This window comes from Alligator mississippiensis, chromosome 5 (genome assembly GCF_030867095.1).
Source record: "Alligator mississippiensis isolate rAllMis1 chromosome 5, rAllMis1, whole genome shotgun sequence".
In the NCBI taxonomy this organism is placed as follows: domain Eukaryota; kingdom Metazoa; phylum Chordata; order Crocodylia; family Alligatoridae; genus Alligator; species Alligator mississippiensis.
In genome coordinates, this window is record NC_081828.1 from 90,812,064 (window position 1) to 90,835,421 (window position 23,358).

Consider the following 23,358-nt stretch of genomic DNA (forward strand, 5'->3'; position numbering starts at 1 on the left):
GAGGGCTCTTCTAATACTTCACACACATTTCTGGTTATTTTTTGAACAATGATAAAAATAATGTAAAGAATAAGGACATGACTATCCAACATTATATGATCACAGGAAAACATGCCTATTCAATGCCAGTTGTAGTTGTAGCCCTATGTTGTTTTTCTCTTAATTCTTTCTTTAAAACAAATTCTATTTCTGTCATTTGTGATGCCAGTCACACAGGGATAAGGTTCACTAGAAAGTTCTGAGTCATGAAGAGATTATACTTTCTTTGCAGAGAATGTTGAAATAAACATCATTCCCTCTGCAGCAGCTCTTGCTTCCTCACTCTTGTGTTTGGAAACAATTTCAGAAATTAATTTAAACTCAGATCAGCTTGTAAAGCAACTTATCTTGTAGCATCTGAGCTTGTCACTTAAAAATTGGTAAACTACACATGTAATTTATTCAAGGAAAAATATGTACTATGGTTACTTAAGAAGCAATATTATCACTTGCTCTTAAGATGCCTCACAACTGAGCAAAGGACCATGATCTCCAATATTCTCTGGGCATGTCTACATCTGCTATTAAGGTGACTGAATAAACTCCAGTGCAGTATACACTAGAGTTTATTGCTCCCAGGTGTGCCGTTTGCAGTGTGCAGGGACACAGCACATTGAGCCAGGGACCCCAAAGGTCAGCCTGCCAGCCTGGGGCTGCTCTGACCCAGATCAAAGTATTGCAGAGGGGCTGGCTTGGGCACAAGTGTGCTACAGTGTGGGGCTAGCTGGCAGGCAGCTCCTGAACTGAAGTACCTTCATGCCCCAGCTAGTCCCATCAGCATCTACATGTAAATGGTGACATTTTACTGTGGAATTAATTAGGCAGCTCCACAGTAAATGCCTCATGTAGACACACCCTCTGTGACTTATCCAGTTATTTCTCAGTGAAGAACTCTTTGGAATCTTTTAGCTCTATTCTCAGAATAGCCAGCAGAACTAAGACAAGGAGTATGTCTACAGATATGTAGATTTTACTCAAACTAAATTGAAACTACTTTGCTCAGGTACAAACACCAGAGACATGAACAAAACTTGGGTTTTTTTTACCATTGAAAGTGCTTTATTGCCATGACTTAACCGAAGTGCAGGCCTTACCGTACTTTAAAAATGGGTACAGTTCTTTAAATAATCCTTGTTAAATGAGATATTAAATTTGAAGCATTGTATTTTATAGCACTTCAGCAACCTACAGCACTTTAAATAACTTCTGTATACTGGTCAAATTTCTGACCAGTGAAAAAGCCCCAAGAGGCTGTGGAGTGCCCCCTGCCTCCTAACCTGAAAGTGCAGGGAGGTTCAGAGGCCCCCCATGACCCCCACCAAGCATTACATTTCTGTCATGTTTAATAGCTCTGTAACTTTATAGTGATATAAGAAGTGCTCTAAATTACAGCACTGTAAAACGTGCACAGAGCACTTTGGTACACACCCTAGATACTTTTGCAACTATGGCAGCAAGGATTCAGCTGCCAAGTATTTACCCAGAGTTCTGGTCAGGCTTCTGTGGCCTGCACTGAAACCCATGGGAGTCTTTACACATGCTCTGGGGATGGTCAGGGAGGACACTTTAATTAGAGTGACTCTCATATATTCAGTGTCCCATGCTTCAAAATGGTGGCAGGGGCACTGTAAATAACACTCATTTAACAGACTTTAGTTATAGCACACCTAATTAGCACACTTCAGCAGACTCAATTAATCGAGTCTGCTCCAAAATGCTATAATCACACCTGAAGTACCTAGCTTGTAGTTAAGGAGTTGAAACCATTTATTTGGATTGCAACACAGAAATGTTCAACATGGAGTATTGCACCTTGCTCTCAAAGCAGTATTGCTGATTACTCCCTTGAGGAGCAAAAAGGAATGAGGGAGAGAATTAGGATTGATTTCTCAGCTCAGCTACTGAAGGGATGCAGCTACATGCATCATTTCTTGTCTAGGAAGAGAGGTAAAGTTTCAATTTAACTCCTAACTTTTATTTTCTGAATACAAATGATGGGGCTTTTTAAAACAATTCAGGTTGAACAAAATAAAAAGTGCTGATATTAAATGAAATTTCTTTTGTTCATGTAGTCCCACAATGATCTTTTCTTATCAACTAGTGTTTGTCAGAAGCTGATGAAAAAGGAAGTTGAGAAAAGCATTTTAGATAAATAAACAAAGGTACTTGTACATGTCCAGAATGATTTCCTAAGACAAGTATAATCTTTCTGGTTTATTTTGAGAAACTACAGCATACAACATTATTTATGAATCATGAGTTTTGACCAGATTAGTAGTCCACTAAATCTGGCATCTTCCCTCTAGTGCTGAAAAACAATATTAACAAAAAAGTATATCTATAATCCTTGTAACTTCTACTTCTTACAAACAATTTGACCAAGCTTCAAGGTTCTGAATACTTCCCCCCAAGTTCTGAGGATGGGCAGCATTGGATCCTATCATGATTTTGATTCAACTCATTTTAAGTAGGACCAGATATGGGGGGTGGTAGGAGGGGAACAGAGAAGGGGAGGGAGTTATATTTGAGGTGTTTATGAATTTTATGATGAAAGGTTTTTTGCTGTAAAACACATTTTTGAAAGGCAAACTTTTTGGTGGGGTCAGAGTTTTTCAGTCTAAACTTTTGAAAAAAGGAACAGAATTGTCAAAAATGTTTCTTTGTCATTTTTAAATTTCTTGTTTTCCTCTTCAAACTATTTTCAAAATTTAAATTAATTACAAATTTAAGAGGAAAATTTCCAAATTCAAATACATTATTTTAAAATGACCAAAGTGAAATACTTTAATTGATCCAAACTGAATTATGTTTTATTTGTTTGTTCACATTTTTGTGATGTCAACTTATCTTCACTTACAGTGAGAAAGAAAAAAAAGAAATCTTTATTTTTCTCCATGTGATGGGAAAAATGTTTCTTGCCTACATTTGCTTTGGATTTATGTCAAAGTCCTAACTAAGATGCTGAATTTAGATTTTTAGTTTTAGTTGAGATCTGTTTCTTACATAGCACTTTTTCTACTTAAAAAACCAATGACATTTTCATATCTTAAGAAATACTGGCTAGTCTTGATTTGATTAAAAAAGGTACAATGGAAACAACCTAGCTGATGTGCTTGAGATTGCATCAGTGTGTCAAAATGTGTACAGATATTTTTGTATGTATGCATAAGTTTATTGTTTTGTTTTTCACCTATAACCTCCTTCTGGATAAAATACATGTTTACCTGTACATATTCTATTATTTTACTACATAACATGAAGGAAAATCAATCCTAAAAATTGACATTAACCCCATAATCCAACAATATAAAAAGTACAATGATTAAGGTATAAAAATAAATATGAAAAAAAATACAAATGCAACTGTAAATCAAATGTCCTGGCCAGTTAACACTATGAAGTAAACCCAAATACAGAGAGAACATTTTCTGGCACAGAAAGTGATGTGCATTCAGTTCAAAATAAGTATCCATCTTTAGAGCCAAATCATCCCTCCTGTCTTATCTTAGATCTTTTTTATTCTCAGGCCATAAAGCAAGGCATTATCCTTGACTTTTCACCTTCTCACGTCTAAAGTTTGCCTGTCACCTTCTCTGGAATTTTGTGAAGATTATTTTTTATCTTGATCTGTCCATTGCAATAGCCCTTATTTATGCCTTGACTACTTCCAGATACAACCACCTTGTATGACCTCCAGCCAAATGTCTAAGCTTCAGCACACCCACAATGAATACAACCTAACTCTATCCTTCCACCAGGCAGCAGGTTCATAGACCCCCTGAGCTCTGCCAAGTACTGACTTCTGACAATGCATTTGAAATTTGCCCTCTGATCTTTTAAAAATGTTGTTGGTCTCTGTGCTCTTTCCCTATAAAGCTCAGTGAAACCCCTGAGATTTGATAACTGAACAAACGTATTTGTTTTAGACTACCATTGACCCTTAACAGTTCACTTGTCTTCTTTTTTCTTCTTGTCTGTTACTTATACCAGAAGCTTGCTTGATCCTTTAGAGACAACATGGAAAAGGAAGGATTCAACCTTCAGAAAGACACAGTCTAAACTATCGTTTCTCAAACGCCACAGCATACCAGGGTGCAAGAGCCCTTTTTGAGAGTGCTGTTGCACAGCTGGAAAGCATTATGTCATGAGGAGACAAGGTTCTTTCCTGACTGCATTAAGGTTCTCTGACACATCTGAAGCAGGCAGGAGTTCCTAGTCCTGCTGCAGTCTCTTCAATTCTGACCCTGCACAGCGTCTCCTGGGAGGTGTGCAGAGTAGATGCAATTGTCCCATGCATCTCAGTTTCCAGGAGTAGGGCTAAGGTGAGGAGGAGGGGAGGTAGAAGCTCTCCAGAGTGTTTACCCCTATGCCAGCTCACTCATTCCCAGTGCCATACAGCAACTAGCATTGGATTGACTGGGCAATACGACTACTTGGAGTTCCCAGACCTGCTACACCCAAATATGGCTGCTTTGACAGGAGGAGTGGGGTTTATCATTTATACGGAGCAGCTCGATCTCCAGTGTAGGCACGCACACAGGACAGCAGGCAGCTGGAGGGAAAGGGGCATGTCCTTACACGATAAGCCAGCATCCACTGGTCATCTGGGGAGGTTGCTTCTCAGTGTCACAGTGTGCAGGAGCTGCACCTGGGGGTAGTTTAACCCTAAATGCTGCTGCTTTGCCTATTACAAAGCACAAGGTTGAGCAGCCCTCAGCAGGATGGTAGAGGAGGGTCCCAGCAGCAGGACTCTGCTGGAAGCCAGCCTCCCCTTTCATTTATTAAAGAGACTAAAGCAACTCCTGAAGGGAACAAAGCAGCTCCTGAAGGCCTTCTACCCCATGCACTCCCCCTGCCTGCTGCTGCATGTTATCTAATTTCAGAAATACAGCTGAAAACTGGATCTGGGATCAGCTGGAAGTAGGGGATGAGGGAGGAAGGGGGGAGAGATAGAGAGACATATTGAGAGGGAGAGACCCTGTAGAGCAGGGAGACAAGGAATCCTCCACCTTGTCACCAATGATTTTAAAAAGTGAGGCTAGGCAGGACCATCCCTAATTGCAGCCAGGGGCCCTGATCCTTCTGAAAAATGGTTCCCTTTGGAGTATGTGAGCTGAACTTTACAAAAACTGGAGCTCCTGGTGATTCTCAACCAGAGTCCCCCAGGCTTCATCCATCTAGGCAAAGGTGGGAGGGGGAGAGGGGCACATCTCCCTTGCACAGGAAAAAGGAAGGCCCTCTGGCCACTTGCACTAAGGTGCCACTACATTTGGAGAAGTTATGGTGAGGGTGTCCCAAGTCTTAAAATGTTGAGAACCACTGGTCTAAACAGAGAAACACAAACAGAGGGGTAGGAATGCATCACAGAAGGAAAATAATTGAGTCGTTACATTTGAAAATGGATTTTGGTTGTTGTGTGCTGTTGACTGCTGTGTCCTTCTATTTCCTTCTCAGTGTAGCTAGTCTACAAGGCTGTTTACTTGCATCTTTATTGCTTTTAAATCTTGACTCTCTTTTCCTTCAGTATAATCCATCATCCTGTGTATTGTTTTCCTACTCTGCCTATATAACCTTCACTTGTGCCCCATTCCATAATTCTTTACTATACCCCACCCATTATTGTTTCATTCTGCCTTTGATGTAAAGCATTTTGTCATACTTTGTATGACTAATGTTATAAAACAATATTTTATTATAGCGCTGTTCAACCCTGCAGAACTAATAAACAATAAACAACAACTAAGTAGGAACAATAGCGTCAGTGGGCTTTACCTCTTGAACTTCAGAGAGGCCCAAATCAACATCTTGGTGTAATGATGTAGATGGAAAAATATTTAGGCCCTCTAGGGAAAAAAATAGTGTTATAGTTTAGGCACAGAACTAGGAGTTATATTTCACTACTGGCTTTACCAATAAACTCGGATGTTAGTAAAACATTTAATACATCAGATGAAGTAGTCTGTTGCCTTTGAAAGCTTATGAATTTCTGAACCAGGCTGTAAGGTGCCACCCTGTCATGCCTTCTGCCTCACTCTCCAGTAGGAATACTTCCACCATCTGTCTGGGTGGAATTTTGCAGGACAGAATGGTAGATTCAAGCAAACTTTTTCCAAAGTGAGTAGTAATTTTGAGCGCCTAAATGTTACAGTGACTCAGAATTCATGGTGTGGTTGCTCCCTTTGGAACATTCTAAACATTAGGCACTGTAAGGTGTCTATAGGTGAGCACCTAAACAAAATAGCAGAATTATAATTTTTGGATAATTTTGTCACATCCTTGAAGAGTGTCTCATCCACCTCTTCTTTCTGACATGGCCATTTATAACAGACCCCCACCAAATGGCTTGGTCACTTTGGAACCCTTTGACCTTACCCCTATGATAAGGGCCCATACATTACAGCCTCCATACATTACCTAACTCCCACTTAAATTCCATTTTGAGGTCTCAAAAGGATTTTTTTCTGGAAAACTGTATCGATGATAACTTTACCTTTAATGAAGATTGTAGAGTGTCATTAATAAAAGATACAGCTCTAAATGACCCCTTTGAACAAATTGCAGTCTGTTCTTATGACAGCTTGAGGGGCAAATTTTGAATTCACTTACACTGTATTTGCCAATTTTGAACCCACTCTTACTGTATTGAAACCTCAGTGGTTTCAGAGATGTTTTTTACCTTACATGTTCTTCTACTTCTTTTAGCAGTGTCTCTTTTTTCCTCTAAATTTTCACCCTTGTCTAATTCATTTTCCCCATATAATTCACAAAGGCTAAATCCTATGTTATATGAATTTAGTTCATGAAATACAAACATAAGAAGTACAGCAACATATTTGTCATTAGTGCCTGAGACATTTGAGAGAGGGATCTTATGCAGGAAAGAAATGAAATACAAAAGATGAATGTTAAAATAATACACATACAAATACACATACATATATGTGTGTGTATTAGTCAAGGAGACAGTAGGAATTCAAAAACTGTTAGCACACAAAGTTATATTAGATCCAGACTACTACTAGATGGGCGCTACATTTACCAGTTTTTTTTTCAGCAGCCATTTAGTTTAGAATAAAAATATACATTATCTGTCAGAAGCAACTATTTTTTCCATGAAGGAATAATTACAGTATTTAAGAAAAATCTATGTTTTAGAAAAGTATACACATATGCCTAGGTTTTATACAGCTTGATGTGCACTTAGCACATCTTACCTGATTTTACAGTAATTTAGTTCTGCTTATGGGTACAGGTTTACTTTGTAAACATTACGCAAATTTGTGAAGGATCTGCCTCAAGGCTAGTAGTGGGAGGACCAACACTTGAAAATATAATATGGGCCTGCAAAAATCACGCTACCTCACTCATAAACTGCTGGCTAGAATGTTATAAATGCTATTGTTTCCATTTTGGTTTATTTATGCACTTATGTATAAGTAGGACAGCTTGCAGACAAAGAGTGGCAAGATAGTGAGGGTTTTTGGCATTGATTCTGCCAATATAGTGCCCAGTTTGTAAAAACTTAATGTATGGATCATATATTGACATCACCTCTAACTACTGCCCAATTTAAATTGTGTGCATCTTCTATATGGCACGTGACAAGCCCTGATGATATTTTAAATGAAAATCACATTATGGTATTTCTTCCAAACATTGGTCAACAGTACAAAAACATGACATTGCCCCTCAACAGTTGTATAAGGAGAATACTGAAATAAACATATCTCATTTGGATTTAGAGAAACTAAGGAACTCAGTCCATCCTTGAGATAGGATCAGTCATATATCCCTTCTTTCAGAGAAACAGTATTCAATTGTAGCAATAAGAGACATACCAGTAAAACCCTCAGGCATGTGTATAAAATTAGGCATAAGAGTATACATTTTCATTGCAATGGGACTATTCATTGACTTGAAGTTAAGCTTATGCCTAGGTGTTTTATTAACCCCAGCCACAAAAAAAGATAATTTATTTGATTCATGGGTGCAAGACAGGGTTCCTCATCTTGCCTGCTTTTTATGGGCCTAAGAAAACTTCCACTACATTGTATGGGGTATTTTTATTCATTTCAGTAGGAGGAATTGAGCTGAGGCCTTATTTCCCCAACTACATAAATGTTCCACCCCACCAAATGTCATGGAAGATCATCTTATTTAGGCTTCATCCTCAGAGCTGTTCTACAGCCTGCAAAACAGCTTCCTGTAGGGTTATAAGGATCAGATTTCTGCACTGAGGTGCCTACTGATGAAGACTGGCCTCTACTGGGAATCAGAAATGTTCCTAACCAAGTGAAGTGTCTAAGACCTATAGCAATCAACTTAGTCTGGCACCTACCTTCTTGGGTGCTTTAAAAAATCCTTCTGGGCATCTATCAACATCACTAGATGTCCAAACTACTTTAGAAATATGGCTGTTCCTCCTGATTTTAGGAATCTTGAGACAGCTAAATGGAAACCACAGCAAAACTGCAACACTATTCCCAAAGAGGAACTTAAGCATACACTTAACATTAACATGTGTTCAAGTGCTTTCCTGAATGGTGGGCTTTGCAATGAAATCTGATCTCTAATTTTAAAACTATGCTGTTGTCAACTCCTGCCATCATTTGCAATCTTTAAATCATTAACAAAATGTATTCCATAAAACTGTATTTAGAAGCAAAAACTGTGGGGAGAAAAACAAAAAAATGTGGGGAAGAGTGAATGTTTTTTCATTTTTTCAGGTTGCTCAGTTAGGAGAATGTAAATGCAGCTAGCACATTCTGACTTAAATTTTAAACCTCTTTGGTCAAGATTGGGTTTATGTTGTTTTTGCTTTTGTTGATCTATCTAGGGATTGTGTTTACCAGGAAGATTATTCACAGAAGCAGCCCACTTTAGGAGCACAATGGAAAACAATCAAAAATGTATTCTGAATTTGTAAATATGAACATTTGGAATTTTATGGTTCAATCAGGGAACAAACACATACCATATGACTTCTTTGTCCAGCTCATTCTGTGAATACTGAACATCAGCGACGCACTAATTACTCACAATTCAATGATAGATCAAGAACCATTCACAGAACTATTTACTTGGAACTAGCCTGTGAACACCTTCTCTCAAATACACCATTGACTTAAATGGGACTGTACAGATACAAAACATTATGCTGGTGCTTAAGGCATGCTCCAAACCTATTAAAGGTAACGGGAGTCTTTCAATTGATTAGAGTGGGCTTTGGACCAGACCCTAATTGCTTTGCTGAACTGGGGCCTTGATGAATAATTTTGATTCATGAATACATTCAAGACAATTGTAATCTGTTTACAAACAGAAAGAGGACCATTTTTTTCCCCCCAAATAAATTACTTGTCATGAATTATTTGCCCAGATCAACTAAATTCTTAAGTCACTGTGGCTTCTCTGAACTTTTCATAGCCATAATCTGACAATGTATAAACATGGGATCTTTATCTCCAAGTCTGTTTTATTTTGCTCTCACAAATGCACAGACACTTTTTTTCCCCTCAAACATCACCTGCTGCCTGCAATTAAATGTACCAACATGTCCTCAGAATAATACATCTGGGATGCCATAAAAGGCAATGACTCAGTATTTAAAGAGTTTTAAAGATCTGATAAGAGCTTTTATGTAGCAGAAAGCCCCCTTTTCCTCTAATGTAGCAGAAAGCCCCCTTTTCCTCTTGCCTGCATTTGCTCTCCCCTCTTTGGATATGTTTCTCTTTTTCTACCTTTTCTTCCTTCCTCTCTCTTTCACTTTAAGATAAGGAATTGTATTTTAAAATTTGTATGTGTGCATTTTGTATCTCCCCTTGTAGTTTGGTATTTTTATCTATTTGTGTGCCATGGCATTTGTAGCTTATATTTCATACTCCTCACCTTTCAACTTTCAACTAAATGTGTTTTAGTAAGTTATACATTGTAACATTGTTAACAAAGGCAGGAATCAAACTGCTCTTCCCTGTATCAGGCTGGCCTCCGAAAGAGTGAGTGAATCAGTGATTGAATGTGTAACATGGAAGCAGACAGCAATTATCACCTGGAAGCTGAACTCAATAGAAGACAGTGTAACAACCGGGAAATCTCTAAACCTCACTGATCAAGGACTAGAAGCCCTGGCCTGACTTAATCAACACCAGAGACCAACTTTTGGGCTGAATATCTCCAGATCGACCACTCCCAGAGCCCTATTCTAAATTCATCAATGGACTCCCAAACCTGCACGTACATGCGGAAGACCCCTGGGGCTGACAGATGCTGTCCAGTAGCCACCGAGGGGGGGAGGTCCCACGAGGGTCAATGACCCCTGGATTGGGCAAACCAGAAAACTGGGGAGTCACCAAAGTCTGCCAAGGACAGATAAAAGGCAGTGAAAAGTGACCCTCAGTGGTGCCCTCTTGATCTCCAACTCGACCAGACCTGTCCAGCCAGAAGGACCAGCCAGCGACCCCCTTCTGGAAGATAACACCACGCTGAAAGAAGCCTCAATGACAGACTCCAGCGCTTGTAGGATAGGTATACCTGACTCTGTAGCCTGCTACTGTGTGTGTGTGTGTGTGTGTGTGTGTGTGTGTGTGCATGTGTGTGTGTGGGGACCAGCCCCAAGGTTTATGATTACAGTGTTCCAATCTGCCTAATAAACTAGAATTTTAAGGATCCCGAGTTGGACATTTGTAGCCAACATTATTTGGTGGAGAATGCGGGCATTATTCTAGGATTATTAGCGGATTGGTAATTGGGGAGACTGTGTCTCCAGATATAACCCACGTCCACGGAGGTGGGTGGGCAATAGTCACCCAAGGGGGTGGATTAGGATTTAGACTCACCCAAGGGGGTGGGCAGACTCAAGGAGGGTCTGGATTTAGTTGTCACCCAAGGGGGTAGATTAGGATTAAGACTCACCCAAGGGGGTGGGCAGACTCAAGGAGGGTCTGGATTTAGTTGTCACCCAAGGGGGTGGATTAGGATTTAGACTCACCCAAGGGGGTGGGCAGACTCAAGGAGGGGTCTGGATTTAGTTGTCACCCAAGGGGGTGAGCATATCTCAAGGAAGGGATTTGGTTATAGAACTGCAGGGGCAGAGTTGGTTGGGAGTGTGAGGACTCAAGGAAACTGAGAGGCTTGAGGCATGTTGAGGAAAATGTCTTTGTTTAGGAAAAAAGCCCCTAAGGTTGGAGCAGGAGGCCAAGAAGGTAAGTGGGTACGGAAGGAGGAAATTCCCCCTCTCCATAGGGAGATTCTGAAGGGTGGACCCAGCCCATGGAGGGAGGATGTGTGCACCCCAGGCTTTTCCATAGGGGACATTGAATCTCAATTTGAAAGATTTTGCCTTTGTGAAAAACCCTCGGTTCAAAGGCAACACAGTGCCTTGGTCTGGCTGCTGTGGCATGCTGTAAAAACAGCAGTTGAGGAAAAAGCTCAGCGAGCCTCTGAAATTGAGGAAAAGGAGGAGCTAATCCAAATTCTAAAAGATAGATGTATTCAATTGGAAACCAGTAATCAGACTCTAAAGGGGTTGTCTCGGAATTTGGAAAATGAAAATGAGCAATTGAGAAAAATAAATCAAGACAATGCCCAAAAATTGGAATTATTGGACCAAGAAAAGGCTAGCCGAGAAGCCTTGCAAAAATTGGTAAAAATAATGGCTAAAGACCAAGCTGAGAAGGGAGCCAAGGTCAACCATGGCCCCTGTCTAAATACCATTAACCGTTTAAAAAAGGAACTCCAGGAGCGCAGCCTGCAAGTAGCAGCTGTCATCTGGGGAGACCAAGCCAGGGATCCAGACATCCCCTTCAATCCAGGAGAGATTTGGGGTGGGGAGATATGGGGAGATCCAGAGGATGCAGGGGAGCCCTCTCCTGAAGACCATAAGTCTGATCAGGAAAAGAACCTGGTGCCTGAGGTGAGCGCAATCACGCGGACCTCAGTCACTCGGGATGCTCAGGGAAAACCCACAGAAACCACACAGGTAACAGTCCCCCTCAGCAGAGCTGATCTAGCAGCCCTGGGCAAGACCCTGGGATCTGCTAACATTAGGAATTTGGGACAGTGGTCGCAGAAATCCCTGAATGTAGTGGAGTGTGAAACCCTGAGTGTCCGGGAATGGCACCGCCTACTAAGGGCTTGCGCCACCCCAGAGATTCAGGCAGCTATGGATCAGGAGGACAGCTTTGGGGGAGACAATATTCTCCGAAGCATAGTGGGTTTGGGGATCAGTTTGGGAAGAAAGACATTTAAGGGACAGTTTGGGGCTAGCCACCAGACACCTGGGGAACCTGTTAGGGACTATGTGATCCGGTGTGTTATGCTGGGATTGCTGTCAGGGACGGTTCTGCCCCTAGACAAGGAGAACAAAAGGACTTCAGACATAAGAAGTATAGATTACCCTCCTGGGTTTTGGAAGGAGGTACAGGAGGGCATGCATTAGTCCATAATTGGACTGATGGGGCCGCTCCGAGAGACTGGGAGATATGTGCTGGGAGAAGTCCTAGCCCGGACTCAGGATGCAGAGAGGTTAATTGGACGTCAAGGGGGGGACGATTGCAGCCACCCAGTTCAAAGAAAGGCTTAATGACACACCAAATTATATGGTTACCTATTCTAATGAAAGTGCATACCCCAAAACTGATAGTGGGGTTGGGGGTCCAAATTATTGCCCCAGCCCACACTGGGTTACCCCAGGGTATCAAAGGAAAGAGAGGGGGAAAATGGGATTCGGTTAGCAGTTTGGAAGTTTTTAATGCAGCATGGGGAACCAAAAGGGAGATGGCATGGAAAGCCTCTAGCCAAGCTGCTTATCAGAATGGCAGAGCTGACTGGGGAGGGAGCAGCACCTCCCCTTTCTAACAGGGTAGCAGCCTCAGCCCCAGTTTCTGAGGAGCACTGATGGAGCCCCCGTAATGGGACCCCTGAGCAAAGCCCTGGCTCATGGGAGAAATGGGGGACCCTCATTTGGGATCCAGGAGGGAGACCCCAAATACCTGTTATGGTGGGAACTCAAGGGTATTCCAGTGCACTCCTGAACACCGGAGCTGCACTAAATGTATATGGGAGGAAATGGGACCTAAATCAGGAAAATGGGTACATGTGTCCCAAGAAACTGTTTAAGGGGGCAGAATAGATCTAACTCTGAATCTAGCCTTGTTAATAGGATTCTTTGTGTCATGAGGAGAGCATCCCAGTGACCCAGCTTGGAGAAAAGAAAAAAAAAAAAATGAGCCACCAACCACCTAACCCTGGAGGAACAATCTCTTAACCCTGCCGGCCACCCTTCTTGGCTAGCAGGAAGGAACGGCTCTGAGCCATTGGAAAATACGCATCGGATGGGCTGATCAGTGCCCACCTAGATGTTGAGGCAGGAAAAGGCCAGAGAAGTCTTTGACTTGTGACGGCCACCCTCCTGTAGGTAACTGCTCCACTTTTTCACTATAAAAGAAAAGTACCCAAAAAAATGGAAAATGCTGTGTGCACTGCCACTGCACATGTCAGCATTGCACTTTGTAAACATGAATAATCAGCCGCTGCAAGGAGTTTTCCTTGGCAGGTTTGTGTGTGTTTGTTTTCTTTTGCAGAAACCACAGTATAGTCAAAGGTGACCGACAAACCATGAGGCCTCACTACTATCAGCTGCATCTTCCTCATCACAGCCATGGCAAAAATTGTCTTGTTTGTTAGTGTTGTCTTGTTATATGTTTTGTGTTTGTTTGTCTGGTTTGTTTTAAGTTGTCAGTTTAAATAGATATGATATCATAAAGATATAATAAGGGTAATTGGTAATACCTTGTCTAAAAATTGGACCTGTCTGTGGATCCCAGACCAGAACACTTCCGTCCAGTTGGACTGGAAAGTTGTTCTGATATTTGAAACAAGGGCAGCAATTCTCAAAAGGTTTTATATTCCACTTGGTTAGCAAAAGGATATTTATTAAGGGTCATGTGTACTTTGTTTTCTTTTTTTTGGTTTTGTTTTTTCTCTGTACTTCTCTTAAGGATTTAAATGCTATTTAGAATATCAGTATAATAAGATGTGTGTAAAAACAAAACAAAACTGCATTCAAAGTCATATTTTAATAAGCAAAGAGACAACTATACCATTGTAACTGTTCAAATCAACCTCATTATGTTATTTTCTCTCTCCCACCCCCCAAGGCTTTTCTCTGTCAATATCTTTTAACTGCCTAAGTTTTGTTTTAACTTCAAACAAGCTGAAGATGACACACCTCCTGTCTATATAGCTGAACAATGGTGTTCAAACAGTATAGTGACATCACCCTTGTGTAAGGCCGATGTCAAGGGGGGGAATAATGTAGCAGAAAGTCCCCTTTTCCTCTAATGTAGCAGAAAACCCCCTTTTCCTCTTGCCTGCATTTGCTCTCCCCTCTTTGGATATGTTTCTCTTTTTCTACTTTTTCTTCCTTCCTCTCTCTTTCACTTTAAGATAAGGAATTGTATTTTAAAATTTGTATGTGTGCATTTTGTATCTCCCCTTGTAGTTTGGTATTTTTATCTATTTGTGTGCCATGGCATTTGTAGCTTATATTTTATACTCCTCACCTTTCAACTTTCAACTAAATGTGTTTTAGTAAGTTATACATTGTAACATTGTTAACAAAGGCAGGAATCAAACTGCCCTTCCCTGTATCAGGCTGGCCTCCGAAAGAGTGAGTGAATCAGTGATTGAATGTGTAACATGGAAGCAGGCAGCAATTATCACCTGGAAGCTGAACTCAATAGAAGACAGTGTAACAACCGGGAAATCTCTAAACCTCACTGATCAAGGACTAGAAGCCCTGGCCTGACTTAATCAACACCAGAGACCAACTTTTGGGCTGAATATCTCCAGATCGACCACTCCCAGAGCCCTATTCTAAATTCATCAATGGACTCCCAAACCTGCACGTACATGCGGAAGACCCCTGGGGCTGACAGATGCTGTCCAGTAGCCACCGAGGGGGGGGAAGTCCCACGAGGGTCAATGACCCCTGGATTGGGCAAACCAGAAAACTGGGGAGTCACCAAAGTCTGCCAAGGACAGATAAAAGGCAGTGAAAAGTGACCCTCAGTGGCGCCCTCTTGATCTCCAACTCGACCAGACCTGTCCAGCCAGAAGGACCAGCCAGCGACCCCCTTCTGGAAGATAACACCACGCTGAAAGAAGCCTCAACGACAGACTCCAGCGCTTGTAGGATAGGTATACCTGACTCTGTAGCCTGCTACTGTGTGTGTGTGTGTGTGTGTGTGCATGTGTGTGTGTGGGGACCAGCCCCAAGGTTTATGATTACAGTGTTCCAATCTGCCTAATAAACTAGAATTTTAAGGATCCCGAGTTGGACATTTGTAGCCAACATTTACACAAAAATAGCCTAACAAGAAAAATTAGTTCTGAATATTCCCAGGACTTAATAATCAAAGTCAGTAATGTACATTAACTTAGTGATTTCCCTATACCTTGTCCACTGGAGCTCAGCCATAAGAAGGTAATAATTTTTTTGATGAAATCGTTACTAAAACCAGACAAAAATAATAGTTCTTGCTGTAGAAAGGTCATAGAGGAAAATATTGGGAATAGAAGACAAATATGTATTACCTGAGATGTCTGCTGTAGACCAGTTGCTTTTAACCTCTAAGGTGTTTGTAAACATGTTTCAACACCATATTTCTTGTCATGTCTTCTATGGATCATGGCTAGACAGACCATACTTGCAGCTCTCCTCTTAGGGGCACTGTATACAAAAGGCAGTCATGGTACGGAGGAGGAAAAGATAGAGATAGGAAATTTCTGGTGTTAAAGCCGAAACAAGGAAAACAGCTGGCTTTGAGTAGAATCTAGTAGGTATTCTAAAGAATATTATATGACAATAGGTCTGATAAATATCTTTCTGCCAAATTGACAGTCAAGAACTACTCAACCATGGGTTGTTTCCCTATCGAATGATGAAAATCTCATGGAAAATGTTAAGAGCTTCTTAACAGCATAACAGAAAACATCAGTTGACAGGGCTGACAGCTGAAGGGGCTCCGAGCCACTGGGGCTTCTGCGCACACGTTTAATTCATGGTGTGATAGGAACAAGCCACAAATTTATTACTGTGAATGCCTCATGCCTCCCAAGGCTGGAGGGGGGGCATGGTGACTGCTCACAGGTGGTGGTAGGGACATGGCGGTGGTAAGTGAGGACCACCCGCAGGCACCCACGGTGATGTCGTCAGCCAGAGCAGGCTGAGCAGGGACTGCCCACAAGTGGCCGCAGCGGGGATGGGGATGGGGAGGAGTGGTGATCATTGAGTGGCAATCAGCGACCAGCCACAGATTTTGCTGGCAGCATTAGCAACTGGGGGGGAGGAGCAAGTAACAACCACCCACAGACACCCCTGGCAACGGCCAATCTCATGGGGTGCATGTGCACCGTGTGCACCCTATACACATCACCAATGCTTATTACACATATTTTTTTTTAATTACTTTGTGGCTTATTCCTCCTTTTATCACACCATTCATTGATTGAACACATGCCCAGGTCACAGATTAAGACATGATGAACTGATCAAGTGTAGCATGTGGCAGGGGCCTTAGATACCTGTACATCATATAAAAAAGAAGGGACTGTAAGAAATTACTATGGGGTGGCATAGCAGGTACAAGTTATGGACCTTCAAAGTGGCAGCCTTGCCCATGCTTCACATGTTACTCCCAGTGAAGCCCAGTTTTGCCTGCATGCAGACTGCAGCACTGAAACCCAATTAAGAAACTCATGCACAGTGTTTTAAGCTTGTTGAGAATATTGTTGGAGAAAAGAATGTGAAAGGTGGGATCACATTTCAGGTCAACAAAGTACTTCTAAATGCTCACAGAATGTCAAGAATCTGCCAAAAATGGAACATATATTCATGGGCTACATTTTAATACATAATATTGTAATATATTTGTATTTTTCCTTTTGACCAACAGGTCATAACATAGAATGATTACTGGCAGTACAAGTCTTTTATTTTTATGCTGAATTATGCTGCTTAATACTATAGCTGTACAGAGCACAAACACAGCAGATACCTGGAAAAATTATTAAGTGCTTTACTGAAAGCCGTTCTCTTGAAGGAGGGCAATAATTGTTAAGTACATAATACAAACACCCCTATCCATAACATGGCATATTTCTCTATTACACTGCAGAAGAGTCTCTTTTAATGTTCTCTAGATACCCTGAAACATTAGTAAGGCTCTCTGTAAGAAAAGCTGAGAGAACTTTTTACACCTTGAATGTTATGGCTTTACGTTAGGGAGTGAAACAAAAATTATTGAGTTAACTTGCTACCAGGGTCACACTACCAGTGTCAGTTATATATGCTTGTTGTATAGTCTGTTTCTTAATCATGCTGATTCCACTACAAGTGAAGAACCCTAATAACCAATGATCACCTTATTCCAAGTCCCCCATTTCAATTTTTTTTCCACTGATTTTTTTTCCTGCTGCCGGAACAAACGACTAATTTTCAGCTTCTAAGGTTCTGCATCTTGTAGAGAGTTAAGGAAAATCTGGAGTATTACAATAGTTCCTGCATGCTCCAAAGAATGAAAATGATAGTACTTACTATATTTACACAAATCTACAATGGCAGAGGCTCTGGGGATCTTGGGGTAGGGAAGAGTGCTGGTGGCATTGGGGGCAGGAAACCTGCAGGAGGAAGAGTCCATCTCCCCACCCCCACCCAGCCACCTGACCCCTCCTCTCAGCTACTGTTTTCCCTTCTGTAGCAGTGAGGGAGGATGAATTTAAGACAACCCACTGATAATTAGATTCTGTAATTGGAATATGATAACAAATTTATACATGTTCCATATCTGGATTCTAATTATTGGGAGGGGTCATATTAAATTCAGAGTCAGCTTAGATTTCTGGAAATACAGTATATGCTTTTTGAAAAAGTGAATCCGTTTATCTGCAGGTTTTAATAGTAATACAATATAGTTTACTCTGTTTAGGTTTTTCATGTGAGACTATAAAGCTAATAACTGGTCTGCTCTTCAGAGATATTGAAGATGAAGTTCAAGGCTGTGCTGCAGTGTAAATACAGCACTGTTGAACGTGGCAAGGGAGAAATCTGGGTCAAAGTAATCTTCCTGTTATCTTGATCCAGGATGACCAGAAGCCAGAATGAGCTCTAGGAGTAGCTCAGAGCAGCCTTTTGGCTGGTTTACATTAAATCAGCTTTAGCCACCCGAGCAGATAGCTGGGGTAAGTATACATGTACAGTAACTCTTGAATTGATTATAAAATTAAAATTATTGATTAAAATTATATCTCCTTTCCATTTCTCTCCCCAAATGCACTGATCAGAAGGTGGTTGCGATAAATTTGTTGGCGTACTACAAACAGCCACATGTAAGGCAGAGACTCTATTTTTTTCTCTTTTCTCTAACAGCAGGAGTACATCAGTACTTTCCCCTCCCACACTTATACACATTATTATATACTGTATCGTCTATCAATTTTCTGGATGCTTTCACCCTCCACCCAGACATGGTTGTATTTCAGCTATTGACATCACATCTGGTAAAAATGTTTGGAACGAAAGTTGTAATACCAATATAGAACACTATTCACTATTATTACACTGTATTGCTTGTTTAAGTATATGTAGGACTTAAACTAATTAATGAAAGGTTTCCCAGTGATGAAAGCTGATTTAATTTTATTCTGATCAGAAAAGCCCAAGTGTGCACTGTTGATTTACATATAGAGTAGGATAATAAATGAGAATATTTATTTATAGATAATAAAGGCATTGCCACGTTAGAAATCTACCAAGAACTTCTGATGATATATAGCATGCAAAAGTAACACTTGAGGAATTCTGGGTCCTGGTTCTGATCTGAAATTTGGCAACTGATTATTACAGTTTTCTACAAAGGTTTTCATGTAAAAAAAAGCCCGGGTATCTTGGCTTTCTGCCTACTCTGGAAAAAATATGAAAAACTTCTCAAGGGATGAATCAGAAATAGAAATGGGTAAAAGATTACCTCTTCTACCAGGATCAAAAATTGTCTCTGAACAACCTGGTCTCCTTCACTGAAAAAACTAAGGTAAAATTATATATGGTGCTATATTCACTGAAGCAGACAAGAAATCCAAAATTATTCTGTAACCTGCAGAACTGGTAAAGGATCTCAAAAAGAGGTCCTGTCCTGTAATGCTGAAAAAAAAGATGATTATATAAAAGCAATATTATCATCTCAAGTACTCCATTCCATGCTTCATTGTTAAGTTACGGGAGAGGTTACAGGACCTTAACCTGGTCAGCCTTCACAAGAGAAGGCTGAGGGGGGACCTGGTGACTGTCTATAAACTCAGTGGGGGGGACCAGAAGGGTTTGGGGGAGACCTTGTTTCCCCTAGCGCCCCCCAGGATAACAAGGAATAAAGGCCACAAGTTGTTGGACAGTAGGTTTAGATTAGACATCTGTATGAACTGCTTCACAGTTAGGGTGGCTAGGATCTGGAACCAACTTCCAAGGGAAGTGGTGCTGGCTCCTACCCTGGGGGTCTTTAAGAAGCAGCTTGATGCCTACCTGGCTGGGGTCATTTGAGCCCAGTTTTCTTCCTGCCCAGGCAGGAGGTCAGACCTGAAGATCTGCAAGGTCCCTTCTGACCCTACTTCTATGATTCTATGATTCTAAGTTTCTTTCTAGAGGACTCTTCCCATTCTGCCTGGTCTAAAGAAACAATTACCATACACCTAATTCCTGTAGTGCATTCAGTCTTATCTCTTGCAAGTAGTCCTATTCAATATCATATAACTATATATGATAGAAATATTGGCAAAACAGAGCTTAAAAGGAAATGCAAGTCTTTCCTTCCTTCAAGATTTCAATTTGTAGCTTTAGACTCCACTGGGTGAAGGCCCATAAGATTTTTTGGAGGGCTTAGTGACAAGGCAGTGAAAGAGTGTATCTGTAGTTGCATCCTAACCTCAGGGTCTTCTCTCCAGTGTTTCTTACTCTTTTGAAGAAGCTGAAGGTAAAGGCACCTGCCTCCCACCATCACAACTCTTTGCTAGCAGAGGCTGACACAGACTGTGATCATTACTGAGCCTGTAGTTGCTGCAATGGCCGCAACCTCGACTCTAATATATATGATATCTCCTTCTTGACACATCAGCATCATTCCCCAGGGAGTTTTCTGACAACATCAGCTCTGACTCTTATTCCTCTGCAGTATATGTGACTGCGATGCAAGACCTAAGACACTAGTCAAGGTAATCTTTATAGTTAACTTGTTTTCTCTGTAGTCACAGGTGTCGTTAGAAGAGATCTGGAAGATTCACATATTTACTCCCATGAACTCTTCCCAGGCTAATAAACTCTGATTAGTCCTCCTTGAAACCTGTGCTAATAGTTTTCATGAAAACAAATATTAATGAATTTTACATCCATCCTCCCTTCTAAATTGATCTTTGGGAACCTCCAGCTATAAGTCATAAAGTCTCCTTCCCAAATTTTCTCTTCATGCCTCCTTAACTATGTAGTAAGTTTCTGACTCTTAGTTCTGAGAGTGCTCATTCAAAATACTTAGTTTTTCCTCCATTGCTAGCAGAAATCTATTTTTTTCTTTCCCAGCATGTAGCTGCAAAGCTTTCAGAATGTCCCTGCAGGCTTTCAAGATAATCTTGGAAAACATTTGGGGCAACTGAATACAAAGGCTGTTGAGGCATGTAAGTGGTAACAAAGCTGACCAATTGTTGTACAAACAAAAGTATGATGAAGGGATAAGTATTTGTGTAGGCTTAGAAAAGGGTTAGAATGAGCAGAAGGGCATGTGACTACATGGAAAAGGCATCATCAGCAAGGGGTCTTGGACAGATTATCATAACAGCCTGACATGAGCTGTCAGGTTCATGTACTTCACAGGGTTTGGAGGGGCAGGGTTTTTTGTTTTGTTTTGCTTTTTGCTTTTTTAACATCATCTGATCTCTCAGTTTGGCAGTTCCTTGTATACCTTCAATATTCTTGACTTCATTGGGAGACCATGTGAGGACAGGTTATCTAAAAGCATGTCAGGCACTGCAAGTATTCTTTGCCTTTCCTATTCTATGTATGCCTGTACCAAAACATAGGGCACTTTGTCACTAATCTTTGGATTGGCCTGAAGTGGATGGTCTTGTGGACACTTTAGACAGATTTGTTGCATGGTTGAATCAGCTGCAAGGGACTGGACTCAGTGACTCAAGAGGTCCTGCCTTCTCCTGTTCCTGTTTATTATCTAGTACATCATTGGAATGATTAAGCACTATATTTAAATATATCCACAGCAGACCAGCATAGTTCAGATTTTGTTTCCCTTTCCTTTACCAATCCATTAGAATTGTCATAGTCCTTCTTTTAACCACGTAGATACCTGCCCCTCTACTATGTTCATTCACCTACTGGACATCGAAGTGGAGCCAGATTCCTAAGCAAGATTCTATTCCATCCTGTTCAAGTCATGAAAATCCATTAATGAATATACTTTTGTAACATTTGATTATGATGTAACATCATTTTATAAATTTTAAATAATAAGAAACCATCAAGGAGAGGCATGCACCACCTTTCATGGTTTTTTTAGGGACTTGAATAGGATAGATTAGGAGTACACTTAGGTTGCTAAATTAATTTACATGAATCTGGCCCACAGTGTCCACTTTCACAACCTATGTTGTGCTAATCCTTTGCTTTATCTTATCCTTTCATCTACACCAATGAAAGTTGTAACAAAGTTCACCACCGCTATTAACACCATGTCACCTTACCTTGCATTAACAGTTTTGGAAGAATTAGAATAGTGAAAGAAAATACAGTGGAGAAATATTATAAATATGTAGTAAGTAATGTCATATGGAAATTGTTATTTTGACCAACTCTTTCTACAATGTGTGATAATGAATGACAACCATTATATGAGAGAGAATGTAAGCAAGAAAGATTGATTATAGCTCTAAGCAGTTCTGAGAATTCCATATGATTGTGTATTGTGAAGTCCATCTTCAACTATGAATGCTCTGGACAGCATATACATTTCTATCAATATCTAGCAATAGAAACATCTCTAACCTATTGCCAAAATCTCTTTATACTTGTGGCAAAGTGGGGGTCCCTGACTAGCCACAGGGCCAGTTTCCCCAGCTGCCTTTGGGTATGCCACCCACCTGTCTCACCTGCCATGCCTTGATGGTTCATGATTGAGTTGTTCATTAGGTGGGAGGCTGCCCATTACACACCCCGATATTGAGGGGGGCTATCCGTGGCTCCATTCTACCCCTACATCATGACCCAAGCCTTGCAGATGTTATCTCAGGCAGTCGACTCAACCATCCCCTTCGCCCATTAGCTGTGGCCCCTTCCGCTTCCCTATAGTCCTGGCCCCATCTCAGGTCAGTTGGGACACCAAGCTTCTTTGCTGTATATGAGCATCCCTCACAGTGGGCTCCTGGCCCTTTTGATCCTTCCGGTCTTGGCCCCAGCATTGATCAGTCGAGTCCCTCAGTTGGGTCTATGCCTCTTGCCTGAACCCATTCCCAGCTCAGGTGCTTCATGAAGCATGCCTGGCCCCGTGGGATCACTCACCCCAGCAGGCTCAGGCACTTCCTGAAGCTTACCTGGCCTTCCCTGGATCAGATGGTTCAAATAGCACATACAAAGGTGAGGGCTGGGGTGAAGGCACCCCTACCCACCTTTCACTGAGGTGGTAACAGGCCTGGTTTTTCCTGGGGACTCCTGCACCACTGAGAGCCCCACCAGGCCACCCACTCCCAGCAGGGTGCAGTTTTAGGTCATGCCCAGGACCAGGAGCCTACAAACCATCCCCTACAGCTTCTGCCCATACCTACAGGATGTTGCATTCAGCCTAGAAGCCAGGTGATGTTACTGCCTTCCCTGCCAACAGTGAACTGCTGTGTTTATATAGGCAGCCAGGGATCTAAAATGGCTGCCACAATCAAGCACCTGCTGACTGCTTGGCTCAGGCCTTAAATCGTCAGGCACCAACAGTGCCTAGATGTCTATCTACAACCTACTTGTCTATCTACAAAAAAGTGCCAGGTAGAAATAAACATTCAGCAAAACAAATTTGCAACTAATAATGTTATTATTTGTTGTTAAAAATATTTTCTTCTTGTGCTATATCATGGCTGAAGGCAATTCAAAATGCAGAAGCCAGTACCTGTGTAGGCTGACCTGAATATTGTCATTCCTTTTGGCCCTAGTACAATCCAGATGTTAAGCCTCTACTTACCTTTATGTCTCCTGGTCTTGACATTACAACCATGATTGTATGAATA